This window comes from Equus caballus, chromosome 4, assembly GCF_041296265.1.
Source record: "Equus caballus isolate H_3958 breed thoroughbred chromosome 4, TB-T2T, whole genome shotgun sequence".
Taxonomy (NCBI): Eukaryota; Metazoa; Chordata; class Mammalia; order Perissodactyla; family Equidae; genus Equus; species Equus caballus.
Window position 1 is genome coordinate 88110838 of NC_091687.1, and position 19139 is coordinate 88129976.

The 19139-nt window shown below is 42.6% G+C and overlaps 1 long non-coding RNA gene across 1 annotated transcript in view; it reads right to left on the bottom strand.

The window, feature by feature from the left end:
• The window catches only part of LOC138923911 (uncharacterized), a 51330-nt gene that overhangs the window by 29415 nt on the left and 2776 nt on the right, over nt 1–19139 (bottom strand). Inside the window, exon 2 of the long non-coding RNA XR_011438235.1 lies at nt 2639–2729. This is a non-coding gene — a long non-coding RNA (uncharacterized lncRNA). The remainder of the gene's footprint in view (nt 1–2638; nt 2730–19139) is intronic.

The window sequence follows — 19139 nt, forward strand, 5'->3', positions numbered from 1 at the left end:
TTAACAGTTCCTTTTTTCAATTGATCTCTTTCCTCTTTCATTTTACTATATGCAACAAGGAGAAACCAGGACAGGCCTTGGATGTCTAGATTAGCGCTTTTCATCAAATTTGGGAAGTTTTCAACATTTGTTTCTCTGAATATTTTTTTCTATCTCTTTCTCTCTCTTTCTGGTACTACCATTACGCTTATGTTGGTGCACTTAATGGTGTCACACATTTCTCTGAGCCTCTGTTCATTTTTATTCATTCTTTTTTCTCTTTGTTCTTATGATTGCATAATCTCTATTGTTCTATCTTCAAGTTCACTGATTCTTACTCTGAGGGATGAAATCTACTGGTGAGCCCCTCTAGTGAATTTTTCATTTTGGTTATTATACTTTTTGACTCCAGAATTTCCATTTGACTCTTACAGTTTCTATCTCTTTACGATATTCTTTATTTGATGAGACACTGTCATCATAAATCCTTTAAATCTTTGGGCCTGGTTTCCTTTAATTCTTATGCTTTGGAGTCTTTGCTAAGTGCACCATCTGGGCCCCTCAACGTAGGTTCTAGTGCCTGTTTTTTTTCCTGTGTATGGGTCACACTTTCCTCTTTTTTTTCATATCTCATAATTTTTTATTGAAAAGTAGACATTTTAGATAATAGATTGTAGCAACTGTGGATGCTGATTTACCACCTAGGGGGTTGTGGCTATCGTTGTTTGTTTCATCATTTGTTTATTTGCTTAATGACTTGACTGAACGAATTTTGCAAAGTCTCTCTCCCCTGTGGCGTGCAGCCTTTAACGTCCCTGCCCAGATATTTTCCTCTTGTTTTTAACCTTTAGCCTGGCTACCTAAGGGCTGCCCTGGGTTGGCATGAGCTGTTTATTGGTCAAAGGTTGTATTTAAGGCCCCTTAGCCAGTTACATTTTTACCCTTTATCGTTGGATGTGTGTTTGGCTTGGAGGCTGCCGTCACAGTTCAGGGAGTTTACTTTTTTGCCCCAGGTTTGTCCAGGGCCTCGTAGATTGGAAATTCTTCTCTGGTCACTCCTGATAGGGTGCAGCCCCGAGCATGCCCACAGTCGTCTGGAGTACCAGGGATGAGTGTGATTTTACTTTTAAGCCTGGTTTCCTAGAAGTTGCCCCTGGTCAGAGTAGCTTATTGTTCAGTCACTGTTGGTCAGAGGTGGGGTTTAAGCCCCTTGAGTCCTGAGGGGCCCTGTGTTAATGGACCTGCATGTGGCTTGGGGAGTGTTTTCAAGTCTGACACATGCCCTGCTCTGATTGCCCCTGCGTGGGTGCAGCCAGGCACGTGTGCAGAGCCTTCCAGATCTCTAGAGTTAAGTGTGCTTCCACATTGGCTTTCTCTTTCCCTGGTTCTCTATTAACTTTATAGCTGCTCTGCCATGTTGCTTGTATCATGGAGCTACCAGCCTCTTAGGTGCTCTACATCCAGATCTCTGTTGTTTCCCACAAGATTTTTAGGCAGAGTTCTCCAGGCTCTGTTCCAATAAAGTCAGTGACTCAAGCAGAGCTCTACAACTCTTTGTCCTTATGGGTTGCCTTTCCTCCTGGGCAGAGGCCCTGTGCCACTGCATCAGAGCTGGGGGTGGGGCCCCACTTTTTGTGGAGTGACTCCATGCTCTGTGGGTAGGCAGGGGGCAGGGGATGGAAGCCACTGATCTTCTTGGTTTGTTCGTTCTCATGTAGAACCCCGTTCTTCAAACTGTCTTGGGGGAGAGGTAGAGTGATGGAGCCTCAGTAGTCTCAGCCCGCCATTCTTACAATAGAATTTCTGCAACAGAGGACTAGGGCAGTGAGAAGACCCAACAGTCTGCCTCTCCCAGGCGCAACTGTAGCTACAGACTGGGAGCTGGGAGGAATCTTCTTGTTGAGAATAGAGCTCTCAGCTAAAGCTTCCATAACAAGGAGCTGGGGGAGAAGGGCTGAGGGAATAACGAGTCATGGCTCAAATGCCACAGACTCTCTGCTTTCTTCCTGAGATTTAGGTTTTCTTGTATAATACTTCTCCATTTGCTCTTTGCCCTTAGAACAATTTCCAGGGTTTTAAATGATTGCGTTGTGTTTTTATTTTTACTTATTTTTATTTTTTTGAGGAAGATTAGCTCTCAGCTAACATCCGCTGCCAATCCTCCTCTTGTCTTTTTTTGCTGAGGAAGATTGGCCCTGAGTTAACATCCACACCTATCTTCCTCTATTTTATATGTGAGATGCCTGCCACAGCATGGTTTGATAAGCGGTACATAGGTCCACGCCTGGGATCCAAACCCATGAACTCTGGGCCACCGAAGCAGAGCACACGAACTTAACCGCTGCACCACCAGGCTGGCCCCTTGTGTTGTGTTTTGTTTTATACTTTTTATCAGTTAAGTTGTTTTGCTGGGGAGAGGGTCCACCTCACTCCTTACTCTGCCATTCTGGAAGTCTCACCCTCTAAGTACTGTATTTAGAACAGTGCCCATCATGATAAGGGCTCAACAAATGATAAGTGTGTTACGTCTTGTTTCTCTCCATTTATCCTTCCAGATTCAGTGTTGTCCACCTCCTCAGTGAAGCCTTCTTTAGGTGACAGCCAGCCTGCCTCTGAAGCCGGTACCATGTATTATGTGCTGCTTTGCCCACTTACTTACCTTCTATGCATGGGTGCTGCCTCCTTGGCTGGGCCATGAGATGCTCTTCTGCTTTTTTATATTCCCAACACATATGACGCTCTGTAGATATCTGTTAAGTGATATGAAACACAGAGCAGTATTACTAATAAAGGAATAGTTTGTTCCTGACAACAATGTAAATAATCCCATTGACACTTCCACTCAATAGGTTTTTTTTTTTTTAAATAACAGTTTTATCATAATTCACGTACCATACAATTCACCCATTTAAAGTATCCAAGTCTAACAGGAACAAGACAAGGGTGCTCACTCTCATCACTCTTATTCAATATGGTACTAAAGGTTTTGGCCAGAGCAATTAGGCAAGAAAAAGAAATAAAAGGAATCCAAATAGGCACTGAAGAAGTGAAACTCTCAGTGTTTGCAGATGACATGATTTTATATATCAAAAACCCTAAAGAATCTATCAGAAAACTATTAGAAATAATCAACAACTACAGCAAAATTGCAGGGTACAAAGTCTGCTTACAAAAATCAGTATCAGGGCTGGCCCCGTGGCCGAGTGGCTAAGTTCGTGTGCTCCACTGCAGGCGGCCCAGTGTTTTGTTCATTCGAATCCTGGGTGCAGACATGGCACTGCTCATCAAACCACACTGAGGCAGCATCCCACATGCCACAACTAGAAGGACCCACAACAAAGAAGGTACAACTATGTACCAGGGGGCTTTGGGGCAAAAAAGAAAAAAAATAAAATCTTTAAAAAAAAAAATCAGTAGCATTTCTATACTCTAATAATGGACTAAGAACACAATCCCATTTACAATCCCAACAAAAAGAATAAAATATCTAGGAATAAATTTAACCAAGGAGGTGAAAGACCTATACAAAGATACCTATAAGACATTACTGAAAGAAATTGATAATGACATAAAGAAATGGAAAGACATTCCATGCACATCGATTGGAAGAATAAACATAGTTAAAATGTCCCTACTACCTAAAGCAATCTACAGATTCAACACAATCCCAATCAGAATCCCAATGACATTCTTCACAGAAATAGAACAAAGAAACTTAAAATTCATATGGGGCAACCAAAGACCCCAAATAGCCAAAGCAATCCTGAGAAAGAAGAACAAAGCTGGTGGCCTCACAATCCCTGACTTCAAAATATATTACAAAGCTATAGTAATCAAAACAGCATGGTACTGGTGCAAAAACAGGCACACGGATCAATGGAACAGAATTGAAAGCCCAGAAATAAAACCGCACAGCTATGGACAGCTAATCTTCAATAAAGGAGCCAGGAACATACAATGGAGAAAGGAAAGTCTCTTCAGTAAATGGTGCTGGGAAAACTGGACAGCCACATGCAAAAGAATGCAAGTAGACCATTATCTTTCCCCATGCACAAAAATAGACTCAAAATGGACCAAAGACTTGAAGGTAAGACCTGAAACCATAAAACTTCTGGAAGAAAATATAGGCAGTACACTCTTTTGACATCAGACTTAAAAGGATCTTTTCAAATACCATGTCTACTCAGACAAGGGAAACAAAAGAAAAAACAAATAAGTGGGACTTCATCAGACTAAAGAGCTTCTGGAAGGCAAAGGAAAGCAAGATCAAAATGAAAAAACAGCCCACCAACTGAGAGAAAATATTTGCAAATCATATATCCGATAAGGGGTTAATCTCCATAATATATAAAGAACTCACACAAATAAACTGCAAAAAAACAAACAACACAATCAAAAAGTGGGCAGAGGATACGAACAGACATTTTTCCAAAGAAGATATACAGATGGCCAATAGGCACGTGAAAAGATGCTCAACATCACTAATCATCAGGGAAATGCAAATCAAAACTACACTTAGATATCATCTTACGTCCATTAGAATGGCTATAATCACCAAGACAAAAAACAAAAAATATTGGAGAGGTTGTGGAGAAAAGGGAACCCTCATCCACTGCTGGTGAGAAGGCAAACTGGTGCAGCCACAGTGGAAAACAGCATAGAGATTTCTCAAAAAATTAAAAATAGAAATACCAATGACCTAGCTATCCCACTACTGGGTATTTACCCAAAGAACTTAAAATCAACAATTCAAAGAGACTTGTGCACCCTTATGTTCATTGGTGTTTATTTCACTTATTGAATAATATTTCACTGTATGGATATACCACACTTTGCTTATCCATTCATCAGTTGATGGACACTTGAGTTGTTTCCACCTTTTGGCTATTTTGAATAATGCTGCTCTGAACATCCATGTACAAGTGTTTGTGTGGGCATGTTTTCATTTCTCTTGGGGATATACCTAGGAGTAGAATTACTGGGTCATATGGTAACTCTATGTTCAAACTTTTAAGGAAGTGCCAGATTGTTTTCCAAAGCAACTATACCATCATACATTCTCACCAGCAGTATATGAAAGTTCCAATTTCTATATATCCTCACCAACACTTGTTATTATTTGTCTTTTTGATATAGCTATCCTAGTGAGTATTAAGTGGTATCTCATTGTGATTTTGGTTTGTATTTCCATGATGGCTAGTGATGTTGAGCATCTTTTCATGGCTTATTGGCTATTTGTATGTCTTCCTTGGAGAAATATCTATTCAACTCTTTTGCCCATTTTTAAATTGAGTTATTTGTCTTTTTTTTTTTTTTGGATTGGCACTTGAGCTAACATCTGTTGCCAATCTTCTTTTATTCTTTTCCTTCTTCTTCTTCTCCCCAAACCCCTCCCAGTACATAGTTGTATATTCTAGTTCTAGGTCCTTTTGGTTGTGCTATGTGGGATGCCACCTCAGCATGGCCTGATGAGCGGTACTAGGTCTGTGCCCAGGATCCAAACCAGCAAAACCCTGGGCCACCAAAGTGGAGCACGCGAGCTGACCAGTCAGCCGTGGGGCCAGCCCAAGTTATTTGTCGTTTTATTACTTAATTGTAAGAGTACTTTAGATATTCTAGATACAAGTCCCTTATCACGTATATGATTTGCAAAAAAATTCTCTCCCGTTCTGTGGGTTATCTTTTCGCTTTCTTGATGTCTTTTGAAGCACAAAAGTTTTTAATTTTGATGATGTCCAACTTAGCTATTTTTTCTTTCCGTTGCTTGTTGCTATTGTTCATCCTTAAAAGTTATAGACATGAAAATTGTGCAGAGAAAGAAAGATGCTTATAATGAATGTGCCAATTTGTTGACATATGACATCTACCCGATTCAAGTTAATTTTAGCAGAAAGGGAATTTATTGGTCATGAACTCTGAGAAAGTTTGAACAACTAAACCATAGGAAGGTCAAGGTCGTGGATCAGGCTTAGAAAGAGCTGGATCCAGAATCTCTAATAACACCAGGACTCTCTTTGCAGCTCTCCTATCACTTACTTTAGTTACATGGCCAGAAACACCATCCCTGGCAGCTCCCGGGGATTGTACAATTTTGACACCAGGGAGGGGTTGCTAACTTGGTCCATGTGTCCACATTCCTAATAGGAGCAAATCTACTGCTTGCTCCTAGCCCCTCACAGCACATGCCAACCCCCCTCCCAAGCCACACCCCTTATATGAAAAGTTATTTTCTAGAAAGATGTGTAAGACTTAACAGTGGTCACCGGGGATGAGGGTGGAGGGAGAGACTGTTACTTTTTACTTTACACTTTTTATCACGTGTATTGAATTACTTTTATTTTTTAAAATTTAAAACAAAGCAAACCTTTAATGTTTAGAAGTATATAGGAGAAAAGATGGGAAAGGAATCATCCAAATGCTAGCAGGCGACGGATGCATTAAGAGGATGCAGTCATATATGATGTTCTTTTTTCAACTTTTTCCCAAATCTTTTCGTAATGTAATTATATAATTTTATTCCACAGATAATCTTTTAAAAAACAGAACCATAGAAAAGCCGAAGAAACTCTTCAGAGATGCTTTTGTAAAGGAAAAACTAACTAAATAAATAAAAACATAATCACCTCCTGAATTAATCATTTTGGGAAAAATCTTGATTTTCCTATCTCAGTTTTGCATAAAGCAGAGCTGACCCAGAATCCCTCTGCCCTTTTGGTGCTAGCCGTCGTAACTTTGCTGGCAAGTGTGTGAGTCGGAGAACTGAGCCAGAACCTCTTCTGTAGCCCACCTGAGCCCAAGTCTGGTTCTGGAGTAATAACCTAGGAAACAGTGGTGAGGTTTTAGAAGCCTAGAGATGATGATAAAGCTCCTTTACTGTAAGCGAAGTGGGGTTAGGAACAAAGTCCGCTTGGCTGCTCCAGATTTGTTGCTGGACAAGCTCCACCTGGATCCGCCCAGCTGCAAGAATTTGCTCAGCCACAGACACAGCTGCAGGGAAGACCTTGGAATGCACTTTGCTGGGTTGTAGATTTGTTTCGGCCTCAGCCCTAGCCTTCCTCCTTCTCCTTTCTTTTCAGGACTATCTCCTTTTATATGGTCCCCAGTCTTTACGAGGTTAATCATTGCCCTTTACATTGGGCTTCTCCTCTCCTGAGGGCTTGCCATGGCTTTTACTGTGTTGTCCACCAAATCAACATCAGGGAGCAGAAAGGACAAGATGACTGGACAGAAGATGACTGAAGTGACCACATTTCTAACCAGCAAGCTTAGACTAGGACCCAGCAGAGCTAGGCAGGATGAATCAGGGACTGAAAGAGAACTGGCTCTTTCCCTTCTCTCCAGCTCCAAGACTCAGCCCCCGGCTGTGGGGGTGGGAAAGAGACAGTGGATGGGGTAGTATTGGTTTTCCAATGGGACTCTTGTTATTTTGAAATTCCAAACTTAAGAGAGACTTTAACTTTCCTTATACTATCTGTTTATTCATGTCATTACTTTAGCATGGCCATCATATTTTATACATCAGTGCAAATTCCTTCTTAGTTTGCATGTTAACACCAGTACAGGCCAGCAAAACCAGAGCATCCAATCGATCACTTTAGTATATCCTAGAGCTATCTGACCCCTCTCCTCAAAGAATCAAGCTGACTTTCAATTTGGGGGAACTGGGTTGGTTCCTGTTCACAGGGACATTCTCAACCTTGTCGTTGGGAGTGGGGTGGAACGAGGTGAGTGGCAGAGAGTACTGGCCTGGGACCAAAATTCAGAGTGGGAAAATTACTGGAATAGAAAGTTGCTCCTTTGTAATGTAGATCTGGAAGCTCCTGAGACTCAGCTGGCCTCCTGGTATTAATTCAAGTTTGGTTTTACTTAATGGAATTGTGGTCCCTTTCTCTCATCCTGTTTAAGCTCAGGCCATGATGTCCTAGGGCTGGGGGTTGGGCTGCAGGAGACTCTATAAGGGATGTAGGAACGGTGTGTGGAGGGGCGGGACGGGGCAGGCAAATCTAAGGAGTTCTCAGAGGGTGCCAAGATTTCACATCCCAGCATCAGGCTGTACAGCCCATAGAGAGCCAGGGGCATCTGAGGCTGGGCCAGGATTTAAGGAGGAAAAGAGAGATCCAAGAATCAACAAAATACCATTGTGAAATGCAGGGAGGCTCGCAAATGCAATGTGGCAGATTTTTTTCTGCGTGTTAAAATTGCAGGTCTGATTATGAATAAGAAGGCACTGTTGGCTCAGGGGAAGGCCCGACTGGCCAGGCTGCCCTCCAATAGCTCTGACCTCACCAGTACTCAGCCTCCTCTCAGTGTTCGGAGGAACCAAAATGGCCCTTCCTTAAGGACAAAAATATCTCCCATCTTAGGTCTGATGCTGGACCCTGAAACACATTTGTTCCTTTGATGTGAGTGTTTCTGCCAAACTGGATCCAATTTCCCTGTTAAAATGCAAATACACACTCAGAGCAGTGGCAGGGGGGATGAGCAAGTAATAAGCTTTAGCAGCTATCAGCACTTTAGCATGAATTACCTTAGGAGCAAAGAAAAATTTCCTAAAGAAGACAAGATACATAATGGGATGGTGAGGGGTTCTGTTGTTGAGTGGTGGTGGTAGTTGGTTGTCTTGATTTTTCTTTTTTTAATTCAGGGTTTGGGGAGAGTGCAGGTTGAGGTGGGGGAGGGGACAGGTTTGGCTCAGAACCAAAGCAGGCCTGAGTAAGGTACGACGCGGTCTATCATAGTCCTTGCTCTCAAAGGATACATAATTCAGGCACTAGTGAGGCAAGATAAACCACTGACATCCTAGTTTCTCAAAGTAGTCATTGGAAATGGAAGGAAGAGCTAGGATATACTGCAGATTGTAGTCCTATGGAAGGGGCTCCTGGGGTTGGGGAATCTTTTCACCTCTCCACTGGGCAGAAAGCTCTTGCTGGAGGAAAGGGTTGTAAAGAGAAGGTTGAACTCAGCAAGAAAAATGTCTTGGGGCCAGTCTCTGCATTGCTAAGTAGGACCTACTACCCTGGCTGCCAAGCCCTACATAGGCCACGTCTCCAGGGAAATACCAGGGTTCCACTTCCCTTCCGTTCCAAGAAGCAATCTGACATCTGCTTGTGCTTTATCCCACAGGCCACAAGAGGCCCGCACTTTGTGAGTGGTCAGGCACTTACCCTTCATTTAACCACCTAAGCACCACCGACCAACCGCCACTGTCAGAGGTGGTCCTTGGAATCTCTGGGGAATTAGCCATCCTCAGCTCTATGTCCCACTGTGTTATGGCTCCTGGCACCCTGGACAGGGGCTCTCCTCTGCATACCCCAAATAGCAGCTGGGCTTGTTAAACTGTGCCAACTTGCTTATAAATCAATTCCTTCAGGCTGTATAAAGTCATAAAACCTCAGAGCTTTAAAGGCCTTCAGAAAATATCAAGGCCAACCTCTCTAGGAAGCCTCAATGCCACCATTTTACAAAGGAAGACACGAAGCACAGAGAGGTTAGGGGCTTGTCCAAATCACACAGCTCCTTAGTGCCAGGTTTGGAACTAGAACCCAAGTTTCATCTCCCACTTAATGTTCTTTCCTCTAGAATCTAGCCTCTGCCCCCTTATTATTTTTGGCATAAGAGAGAAGAATTATATTTGTGGCTCTAGGAAAGCTTTGCTTTTGGATTGAATTCTGATTTTCTCCTCTCAAAGCTCATTGAAAGCCACATAAAAAATTTCTCTGCTGGATTTGAGGTTTTGAAAAAATGAATCTGAGGGGAAAAAATGGCAAATCTGGTATCCTAATGAGATAATGAATGCACAAATACTTTGAAAGAGGTACAGCACTTCAGTACTTTTCAAATATAAAGTATTATTATGCTCTTGAAAGAAATGCATAGGCCTTACCAGTGTGGGGGTGGGGATGGAAGCCTGCTAGAGATGGTGAATCACAGACTGTGGGAAAGAGGGTTTTCTCTAGAAAGCTGACTCATTTCTCGGTTATCCCAAGATCAGAGAGCCAAATTTCTTGGGGTTATTTCCCTCCTTAGCAAGGAGCTGGCGGTGGGTCCTTTCTGGGGTCTAGCACTGCAGGAAGAGCTGCCCACAGTATAGGGGTGAGTCATCTGCCTCAGAACTACCCAGGCCAACTGTGGTTACCGGAGTTAACTGTGGTTGGCTATCGGCATAACCAGCCTTTGGGATCCACCTTTAAAAGAGCCCCTCCATACTTCTCTCTGCTGGAGATGCTAAAAGGAGGTCATCAGGCAATCTCCAGAGGTAAAGAAGTCAATGGCTGAGTATAAAAACAGGCATCCTAGATATGGTTACATCATGGTGCTCTGGCATATGGGATGAATTCCTGAGAAAAGATGAACCTTATTAAGGAACACAGCACACAACTGGGTTTAATGGTGTGCCAGTCAGTACTTGTCCTAGTACATTTGGCTGCTATAACAAAATACCATAGACTGGGTAGCTTACAAACCTCACAAATTTATTTCTCATAAGGAAAGTCCAAGATGAAGGCGCCCGGCAGATTCGATGTCTGTTGAGAATCTGCTTTCTGGTTCCTAGCTGGCTGTCTTCTTGCTGTGTCCTCATATGGCAGAAGAGACAAGGGAGCTCTCTGGGGTCTAATCCTATTCATGAGGGCTCCACTCACATGACCTAATTACTTCTCAAAGGCCTCACCTAATACCATCACATTGGGCATCAGGTTTCAACATATGAATTTGGGGGGACACAAATATTCGGTCTATAGGAATACTTTTTCAGTTGTAAGGTGACTGAAAATCCATTTCAATCTGAATTAGGCAAAACAAACGAATTTGTTGACTCACATGACTGAAAAGTCTAAGAATAGGGCTGATTTGGGGATCTTAGGTCTCAAACAATGTCATCAGGACTTAGTTTCACTCCATCTCTCAGCTCTGTCTACCCTCAGTGTTTACTTCGATCCAAGTGGTGGCCCTCAGTGGCAGCAGGTCATCTGTAATGCTAGGGGTCCCAGCAAAAGAAAGAGGGAATCTTTTTCAGTAAGGTTCCTTTTCCCCACCATACTCCAGGACTCATTCTGATTGAGCCAACTTGGATCACATATCCATCCCAGTGTTCTGTTGGCCAGAACAGAGGCACATGCTCCAACTCTGGGGCCCAAGAGAAAACTCTCCCTTATAAACTTAGCCTGAGAGGGAAGGTAGGGTAGTTTCCCAAAGGAAATCTAGAATGCTGGGACAAGCTCGGGGAATGGATGCTGGGTTTGGAAAAATAACGAACAGGGAATCAGTTTTACTCCTTTAAGCGTTTGAAACAGTTTCTCCCTCAAATCAGAGTGACTGAATTTCATACTCATGAGATTCTGTCTGAGTTCTATCATCTTTGATTTCTGGCTGGCTTGAAGGGAGGGTATACAGAATAAATGTTTTGTAAATGTGTGACTTTCACAGTATGGAGTGTTGATATTGGACTGGGTATCCCTCCCAAGAATATTTGCATTTTAATAAGCTATTCAACACCTTAATCTAAAATGAGATTAGATTATGATCGGATTAGAGAATGATGGGAATTTCAGGCAAGATGGTAAAGGTGAGAGGTAGAGAAAGAGAAGCTTTTATAGAGCCCCTCAAATGACACAAAAATGGACAGTGCTCTACCCCTATGTGAGTGTAAGGCTGCTCCTGGTAGGAAATGTTCCCAACTCCCTTGTTTGCAGTCCACAGCCCCAGTCCCGGTTCCACAGAATCATTATACTTCTCCTGAGGTCACCACTGGGTTGACCACTTCCCTCACTGACAAGTTCCTAGTCTACAAAGGTCAACCTTCCTCTGGACGTGTTGCTTATATTCCCCTGATCCCCACCCTCTCTATCTACAGCTGCTGTTCTGACCTCTCACACATGCTCGCTCCAGTTCCAGATATCCTACAGACAGAACATCTCCAAGGCATCTGGGGCCCCAGATTCCAAGCCTTATTTGTTTCCCACCCACACAACCTGAACTCTGCTGCCTGTATTCTGAAACCCTCCTCAGTCAGCCCCCAACTTATTTCTTGCTCCTCCTCAATACAATCTGTTCTGGTTTTCAAGGTCCTGCTGTTCCTCTGGCTCTTCCTCCCCGCAGAAGGCACTCACAGACTCTCCTCTTCACCTTTGGCATGATGTTCCTCCCTGCTGCCTCGCTAATTTCTATATCGTCTATCTCCTCCACCCACTGTGATCTAGGGGGATTACACTGCTGGTGGAAGTTGAGTACAACTGGAATTTTTCACTGGATTCTGACAAACTTCAGTGCTTTTGACTTCTTGAGTGAGTACGCAAGAACCTGAAACTCCCCCACTCATTTCCTGCTTTGTAGTATTTCTGCTTAAAAAAGAACTCCAAAATTTCCCAGGGCCTTTCGCCAATTCACATGTTCGTCGGGATCATCTTGTTACCATTCCTACAACGTATTAGATTTTTAGATTCCCCGGTAACATGTTCCTGTCCTGTAGACAACCCCCAATTTAAAGCAATGAGTCCAATTTTAATCTGTAGAAAATACAATAATTACACTAAAAAGTGTCTAAAAAGCCTGGAAATAAAGGGAAAATTATATTTATTTGTGAAATAAACCTTTTTCCACAATAACAAACATATCCATTGCTTCACATTTAGAGATATTTCACTGAAGAGAGGTCTTGGGATTTAAAAAAAAAACAAAACAGGGGCCAGCCCCGTGGCTGAGTGGTTAAGTTCACGCGCTTTGCGGTGGCCCAGGGTTTCACTGGTTTGGATCCTGGGTGCGGACGTGGCACTGCTCATCAAGCCATGCTAAGGTGGCATCCCACATGGCACAACTAGAAGGACCCACAACTGAAAAAAAAAAAGTGCAACTATGTACCAGGGGAATTTGGGGAGAAAAAGGAAAAATAAAACAACAACAAAAAAACCTAAACAAAGAAAACCCCCGTACATATTATCTGAAAAGCTAAATAACACATGATTTGAAAATTATTTTATCCTGGGGTTGGCCCAGTGCTACAGTGGTTAAGTGCGCATGTTCCGCTCTGGCGGCCCTGGGGTTCGCTGGTTCAGATCTCGGCTGCGGACATGGCACCACTTGGCAAGCCATGCTGTGGTAGGTATCCCACATATAAAGTAGAGGAAGATGGGCACAGATGTTAGCTCAGGGCCAGTCTTCCTCAGCAAAAAGAGGAGGATTGGCAGCAGTTAGCTCAGGGCTATTCTTCCTCAAAAAATAAAAAAAAAAAGAATAAAAAAATTATTTTTATCCTGTTTCCTAACTTTGCAGACACTCTGTACTTAGAACAGTGACTGGCACTTAGTAAGCACTGTTACAAATATTATTTTCTTCTGACTGGTTAAGTCCCATTACCTTCACAGGGAAGGTCCTCTCCTCGTGCTTAACTCTTGTCTAGTTCAACATCCTTACTTGGGAAACTCTTAAAGTAGCATGTCTCCAAAGAGCTTGATCTGCCTACACTACTCCTTGCTGTTCCTGGTGAAGTGATATGCATAGAAAGAATATTATAGACACGGCCAAAAAGAGTAAGTAAGCAAGTGATACTGGAAACCACTGATTTTATAAATAACCAGGAAAGTTAATTATAGAAGATGAATCAAGACCCTAAATTAATGCTGACCACTTTTTTTTTCAATAATTTATTTTTTGCCTGGGTAATACATTCACAGGGTTCATAGTCAAAAGATGCAAAAGGATGTGCAGTGAAAACTCTCCCTTCCACCCCTGCCCTCCAGCCACATGTTTCTTCTGGTCTGGGGGATGGTGTTGACCCGTTGCTTGTGTCACCTTCCAGAGACAGTCTGTGTGTATTCAAGTCCACAGTGCTTCATTCCAAATCCCTGGGGACAAATGTGTTTCAGAATCTAGAACTTTTCAGATTTTAGGCTGTAATAATGTCTGTATAACACGTATTCCATAATACCCCAGGCTATGTCCAGGTCGACCAGTCAACCCAATTTACCCCAGACTGTCCCAGTTTTAGCCTTGTAAATCTCATATCCCAGGAATCCCCTCAGTCCCAGGCAAACGAGGCCAATCTAACCACTTTTTAATTTAACCAAATTTTTATGAATGGCTTCTTTGCTTTTGCTGCTTCTTAATGTCAGTTCAAGATTGTTTTAAGGTCACTGCATTCTTCCTTTTCCTTTGGTTTTCAGACTTGACCTCTCTTTCAAACCACTAGGCAAAACATACTCTGACAAACGTATCAAATTCCACATCAAAGTGGACCCTTACAAGGGGCCCAGCCAGTGGCACAGCAGTTAAGTTCGCACGTTCAGCTTTGGCGGCCCGGGATTTGCCGGTTCAGATCCCGGGTGCAGACGTGGCACTGCTTGACAAGCCATGCTGTGGTAGGCGTCCCACATACGAAGTAGAGGAAGATGGGCACAGATGTGAGCTCAGGGCCAGTCTTCCTCGCAAAAAAAAAAAGAGGAGGATTGACAGCAGATGTTAGCTCAGGGTTAATCTTCCTCAAAAAAAAAAGTGGACACTTACAGATAAGTTTGGCACTCACTAAGCATTAACCTCAAATTAACCAGTAAAATGAGCAGGATTATCAGGGGACAGTTCAAAAGGCAATTACAGAATTCTTTCTTTTGTTCTTTAAAAATTCCAGATATCCTCCATAATGTTGTATAGGTCTCTGGAAAACATTAAATATCAGACGTTTTATGTAAAATATGTTTTTTGCATGCGCATGCATGTGCCCAGAGAAAATTCTGGAAAGCAGTGGGCTTACAGATGATTTTTACTTTCTCCTTTTTTATTATGTATATTTTTTTATAATGAATGTATTCTACTTATATAGCAGTTTGAGGTTCTTTTTTTCTTTTTAAAGCGGTGCTGGTATGATGTTTCCAGATAGTTCAAGAATTATCTTGATTCTTTTCAAATTTATTTTCTGTCTTCATTGATAAGGCAGAGCTCAATTTCTGTTTTGAATCTGAATAGTTTAGCTAAGCTCCAGCTAGGTTATGTGTTCCTTAATTTACACATAAGCCCATGTTATTTGTACCCCAGCACTTACCACAATGCCTGACATATAATGGCGGCCCACAGCACGTTTGCTATACTGTATTTGAACACTCCTACAAGCATAATTTCCTTCAGGATACTAGTATCCAAATTCTGTTCATGGATTAAATAGTTTAAAGCTATTGTCATCCGTTTTCATTCATGGTGAGTGCCCACAAAAAGTACCACAGAGAACAGTATCCTACTACAAATACATCACCTTGAGAAGGTGAGTCACAGCTCTTCTTTAATTAAGGTGACATAAAATCTAAGACTAATAGTGGTCAAAATTGCCAGTGGTAATGTCTACCCTAGCAGTCACAAATACGTGGGTTTTATAATAGAAAGAATATAGTCTGTGAAACCCAATTTTTATTCAACCCTTCTTTCAAAAAGGGACAAATTCCATCTGTTTTTTGTAATGAAGTTGTATCTTTAAAGAACTGATCATACCTGAAATGTAAAATTCAATTATACTTCAATATTTTTATTTATTTTTCCATGTCATTCTGATAAGAATTTGCAACAGACTCCCCTTGTCTGAAGAACTCATAATGGCCTTCCCCTGGCAAGGGACTGCAGGTCCTCCTAAGGACCCATACCCACTACTTCTCATTGCCCCTAGACCTAGATAAGGTAAGTGACAGCACAACCCACAGGATGAAGTACAGAGTATAACCTGTGAAGAGATGAGATACCTCCTGAAGGATTGCATTATTTTACCAATTTACATCAACTAATTCCCAGACGGGAACAAGTTCACAGACCCAGAGCCCCTTGCATGAATTTACCAATTTATGTCAACCTGGGGAATATGAGTAGGAATGAATCCTAAGAGTATGAGGTGAGGGTGAAAGAAATATAAAGTTAGACTAGGCCAAATTTATCAATATGGGCTCACTAAGTAGAGATACTGATTTAATATGTTAGCTCAAGTTGCTGGAAATGGCTCTTGTAGTTTGCTTACTTAACTGAAATCTGGACCCAAAGGTGGCCTAGACTGAATGGATTTTTTTTAGTGCACGATAGAGCAGGGTTTCTCAACCTTGGCAGCATTAACGTTTGGGGCTGAGTAATTCTTTGTTGAGGGAAGCTGCCCTGTGCATCGCAGGATGTTGTAGCAGCAGAGCCGAGACTAAGGTGAGGTGAGCGAGGCAACGAGTTTTGTGCCCTGGGAGCCTCACTCAGCTCATCCTAGTCCTGGCCCTGTTTAGCAGAATCCCTGGCCCCTAACCACTAAATACCAGGAGCAGCCTCCTAGTTGTGACAACCAAAAATGTCTCCAGACATTGCCAAATGTCTCGTGGGGGCAAAATCGCCCCAGTTGAGAACCACTGCTATAGAGGAAAGTTTCCAAAGGCTTAGGGGTATTGGAACGCTAAAGTAGATTTATCATGTAAGATGTGCTCACCCACCCTTTACCGTGTCCCCCAGGACAGTGAGAAAGATATTTGTAAGGAGAGCTCCAGCTTCCTTAAAGAACTCTGTGGTGGCTATTCTCTGCAGGCCAGGAATGACAGCGAGAACTGCTATCACTAAACTGGGTTCCCTGAATTCAGGGAGGATGATGGGATTCCAGGGTGGCAAGGACCAAGGGGTGGTACTTAATTGGCAAAGATAATGTGCTGTGGTTATTGCCATGGACAGCAGAACCAAAGTAATAATCCGAATTGAGAATAGAGAATCTCAGCCCTTCAACCAATTCCAAGACTGGAACAAGTTCAGAGACCCAGAGCCCCTTTCATGAAGAGGAATCCAGGTCCCCTTGAAGAAGGAAGCTGCTACACAGTCAAAAATTTATACTGTAAATCGTCTTCTAATTAATTATGGAAGCCTTCTCTAATAGGAACTGCAGCCATTTTCTTGGATGGCTATGCCTTGGGAAAGGAGAAATAATCATTTTAGGGAAAACTGGACATTGGCTCTGAACTGATAGTAATTCCTAAACACCCAAAATGCCAGTGTGGTCCACTAGTCAGAATAGGGGTTTATGGTTGTCAGGTGATAGTGGAGTTCTGCTCTTGGTTTATCTCACAGGGGGCCGAGCGGGTTCCCACAATCACCCTCTGGTTAATTTTCCCAATTCTGTAATGTAAAATTAGCACAGGCAGGAATCCCCATGTTGGTTTCTTAATACATAGAGTGAGGGCTGTTATGGTAGGAAAGGCCAAGTGGAGACCTTTAGAACTGCCTCTACCTGCCAATATAGGAAACTCAAAGCAATCCCATATTCCTGAGATTATGCCACTATCAAAGACTTGAGCAATGCACCAGTGATGATTCCTAACACATCCCCATTCAATTTGTTTGTTTGGCCTATGAAGACAAGAGAATCTTGGAGAGTGAAAGCAATTTAACGTAAACTTAATCATGTGGTGACTTTCGTTGTAGCTGCTGTTCCAGCTGTGGTTTCTTTGCTGGAGCAAGTCAACGTATCCCCTGGCACTTGGTAGACAGCTGTTGACCTGGCAAATGCTTTGTCCTCTATACTGTTAGTAAAGGCCGTGAGAAGCAATGTGCGGCCAGCCAGTGGGACCAGTATACACCTTCAGTGTCCTACCTCAGGGCTATATCAATCCTCCAGCACTATGTCATGATCTAGTCTTCAGGGAGCTTGATCAACTTTTCATTCCACAGAACATTGTGCTGGTCCATCACATTGATGATATCATATTGATTGGACCCAGTGAGCAGGAAGTAGCAACTCTGTAGACACATTGGCAATACACATGTGCCAGAGGGTTGGAAATACATCCCACAAAAATTCAGGAGCCTCCCACCTTAGTAAAATTTCTAGGGGTCCAGTGGTTAGGGGCATTTGAGATAACACTTTCAAGATAATGAACAGGTTGTTCCACCTTGGCCCTCCTACCTCTAAGAAAAAGACATAATGCCTAGTGGACCTAGTGGACTCCATTTGGGAGTGCTACTCTGGCCTATTTATTGAGTAACCTAGAAAGCTGCCAGTTTTGAGTGGGGCTCAGGACAAGAGAAGGCTCTGCAATAGGTCCAGGCTGCCACGCAAGCTGCTCTGCTACTTGTCATAAGACCTAGCAAATATGATGGTGTTTGATGTGTCCGTGGCAGATAGAAATTCTGCATGAAGCCTTTGGCAGACCCCTCTAGGTGCATCACAGCATAGACACTTAGGATTTTGGATCAAAGCTGTGCTGTCCTCTGCACATAACTGCTCTCCTTTTAAGAAATAGCTCTGACTTGCCACTGGGCCTTAGTAAAGGTTGAATGCTTGATCATGGTCCACCTGATCTGTCCTGAGCTGTCCATTTATTGCATCCTATAGTTTTCTATTGTATGAACAAGGATTATTTGACTGAAAGAAAGAGAAACTACCTTAAACTAACTTAAAGGGAAATCAATCAAAAAAGCAAAGTAACTGCTAGGACCCAAGGGCAAGTAGACAACAGGGCCTGAGGAGGGGTAATCCAGCAAGTGGTGAGACTCCTCTCTCCAACCATCTCTCTTGTCTGGGTGGCTGGTTCATTCACCCACTGAAGATCAATTCTTTGTGCTGTCTGGTCTGTCCCTCAGCTACTGAGTTTATCTGTTAGAGGTTTAGCCATGCAAAGAGAGAGTAATTCTGTTTTGAGAGGGAAGGAATTGATTGACCCGGCTTAGAGGTCAGGACATATCTGGGTGGTGTGGATGGTGGATGGGCAGGATCACATCATACAACTTGGACACCAGCTCTATGGATGAGTTGGAGCACTTAAGGGTAACTGGGGACAGGGTAGATGGTCCAAAACTTCCATTAGAGTTACGTACGTGATTCCCTAGCTAGACCAAGAGCTCCTCAAGGGCAGTGATAGTGGCTCATTCATCTTCAAATGCCTTTCCCAAGAAATAGATATTTATTGAATGAACTTATAACCAATTCTGTTGACCTTAATTCACACGTTAGGCTCACACAAATATCCAGGTTAACACACACAGACGTATTCTGATAGACACCATAACATACAATAAACACTTTGTGGCAGACATTGTTCTGGTCTTCTACCCAAATCGTTCTCCTCTTCTTTCCTGAAAATAGAGCTCCATTTTTTTTCCTCTCAGAGAAGTAGTACATTTAGTTAATACTACTTTACTACTCTCCCAGACCCTTTACAGCTAAGGTGGCAATGTGA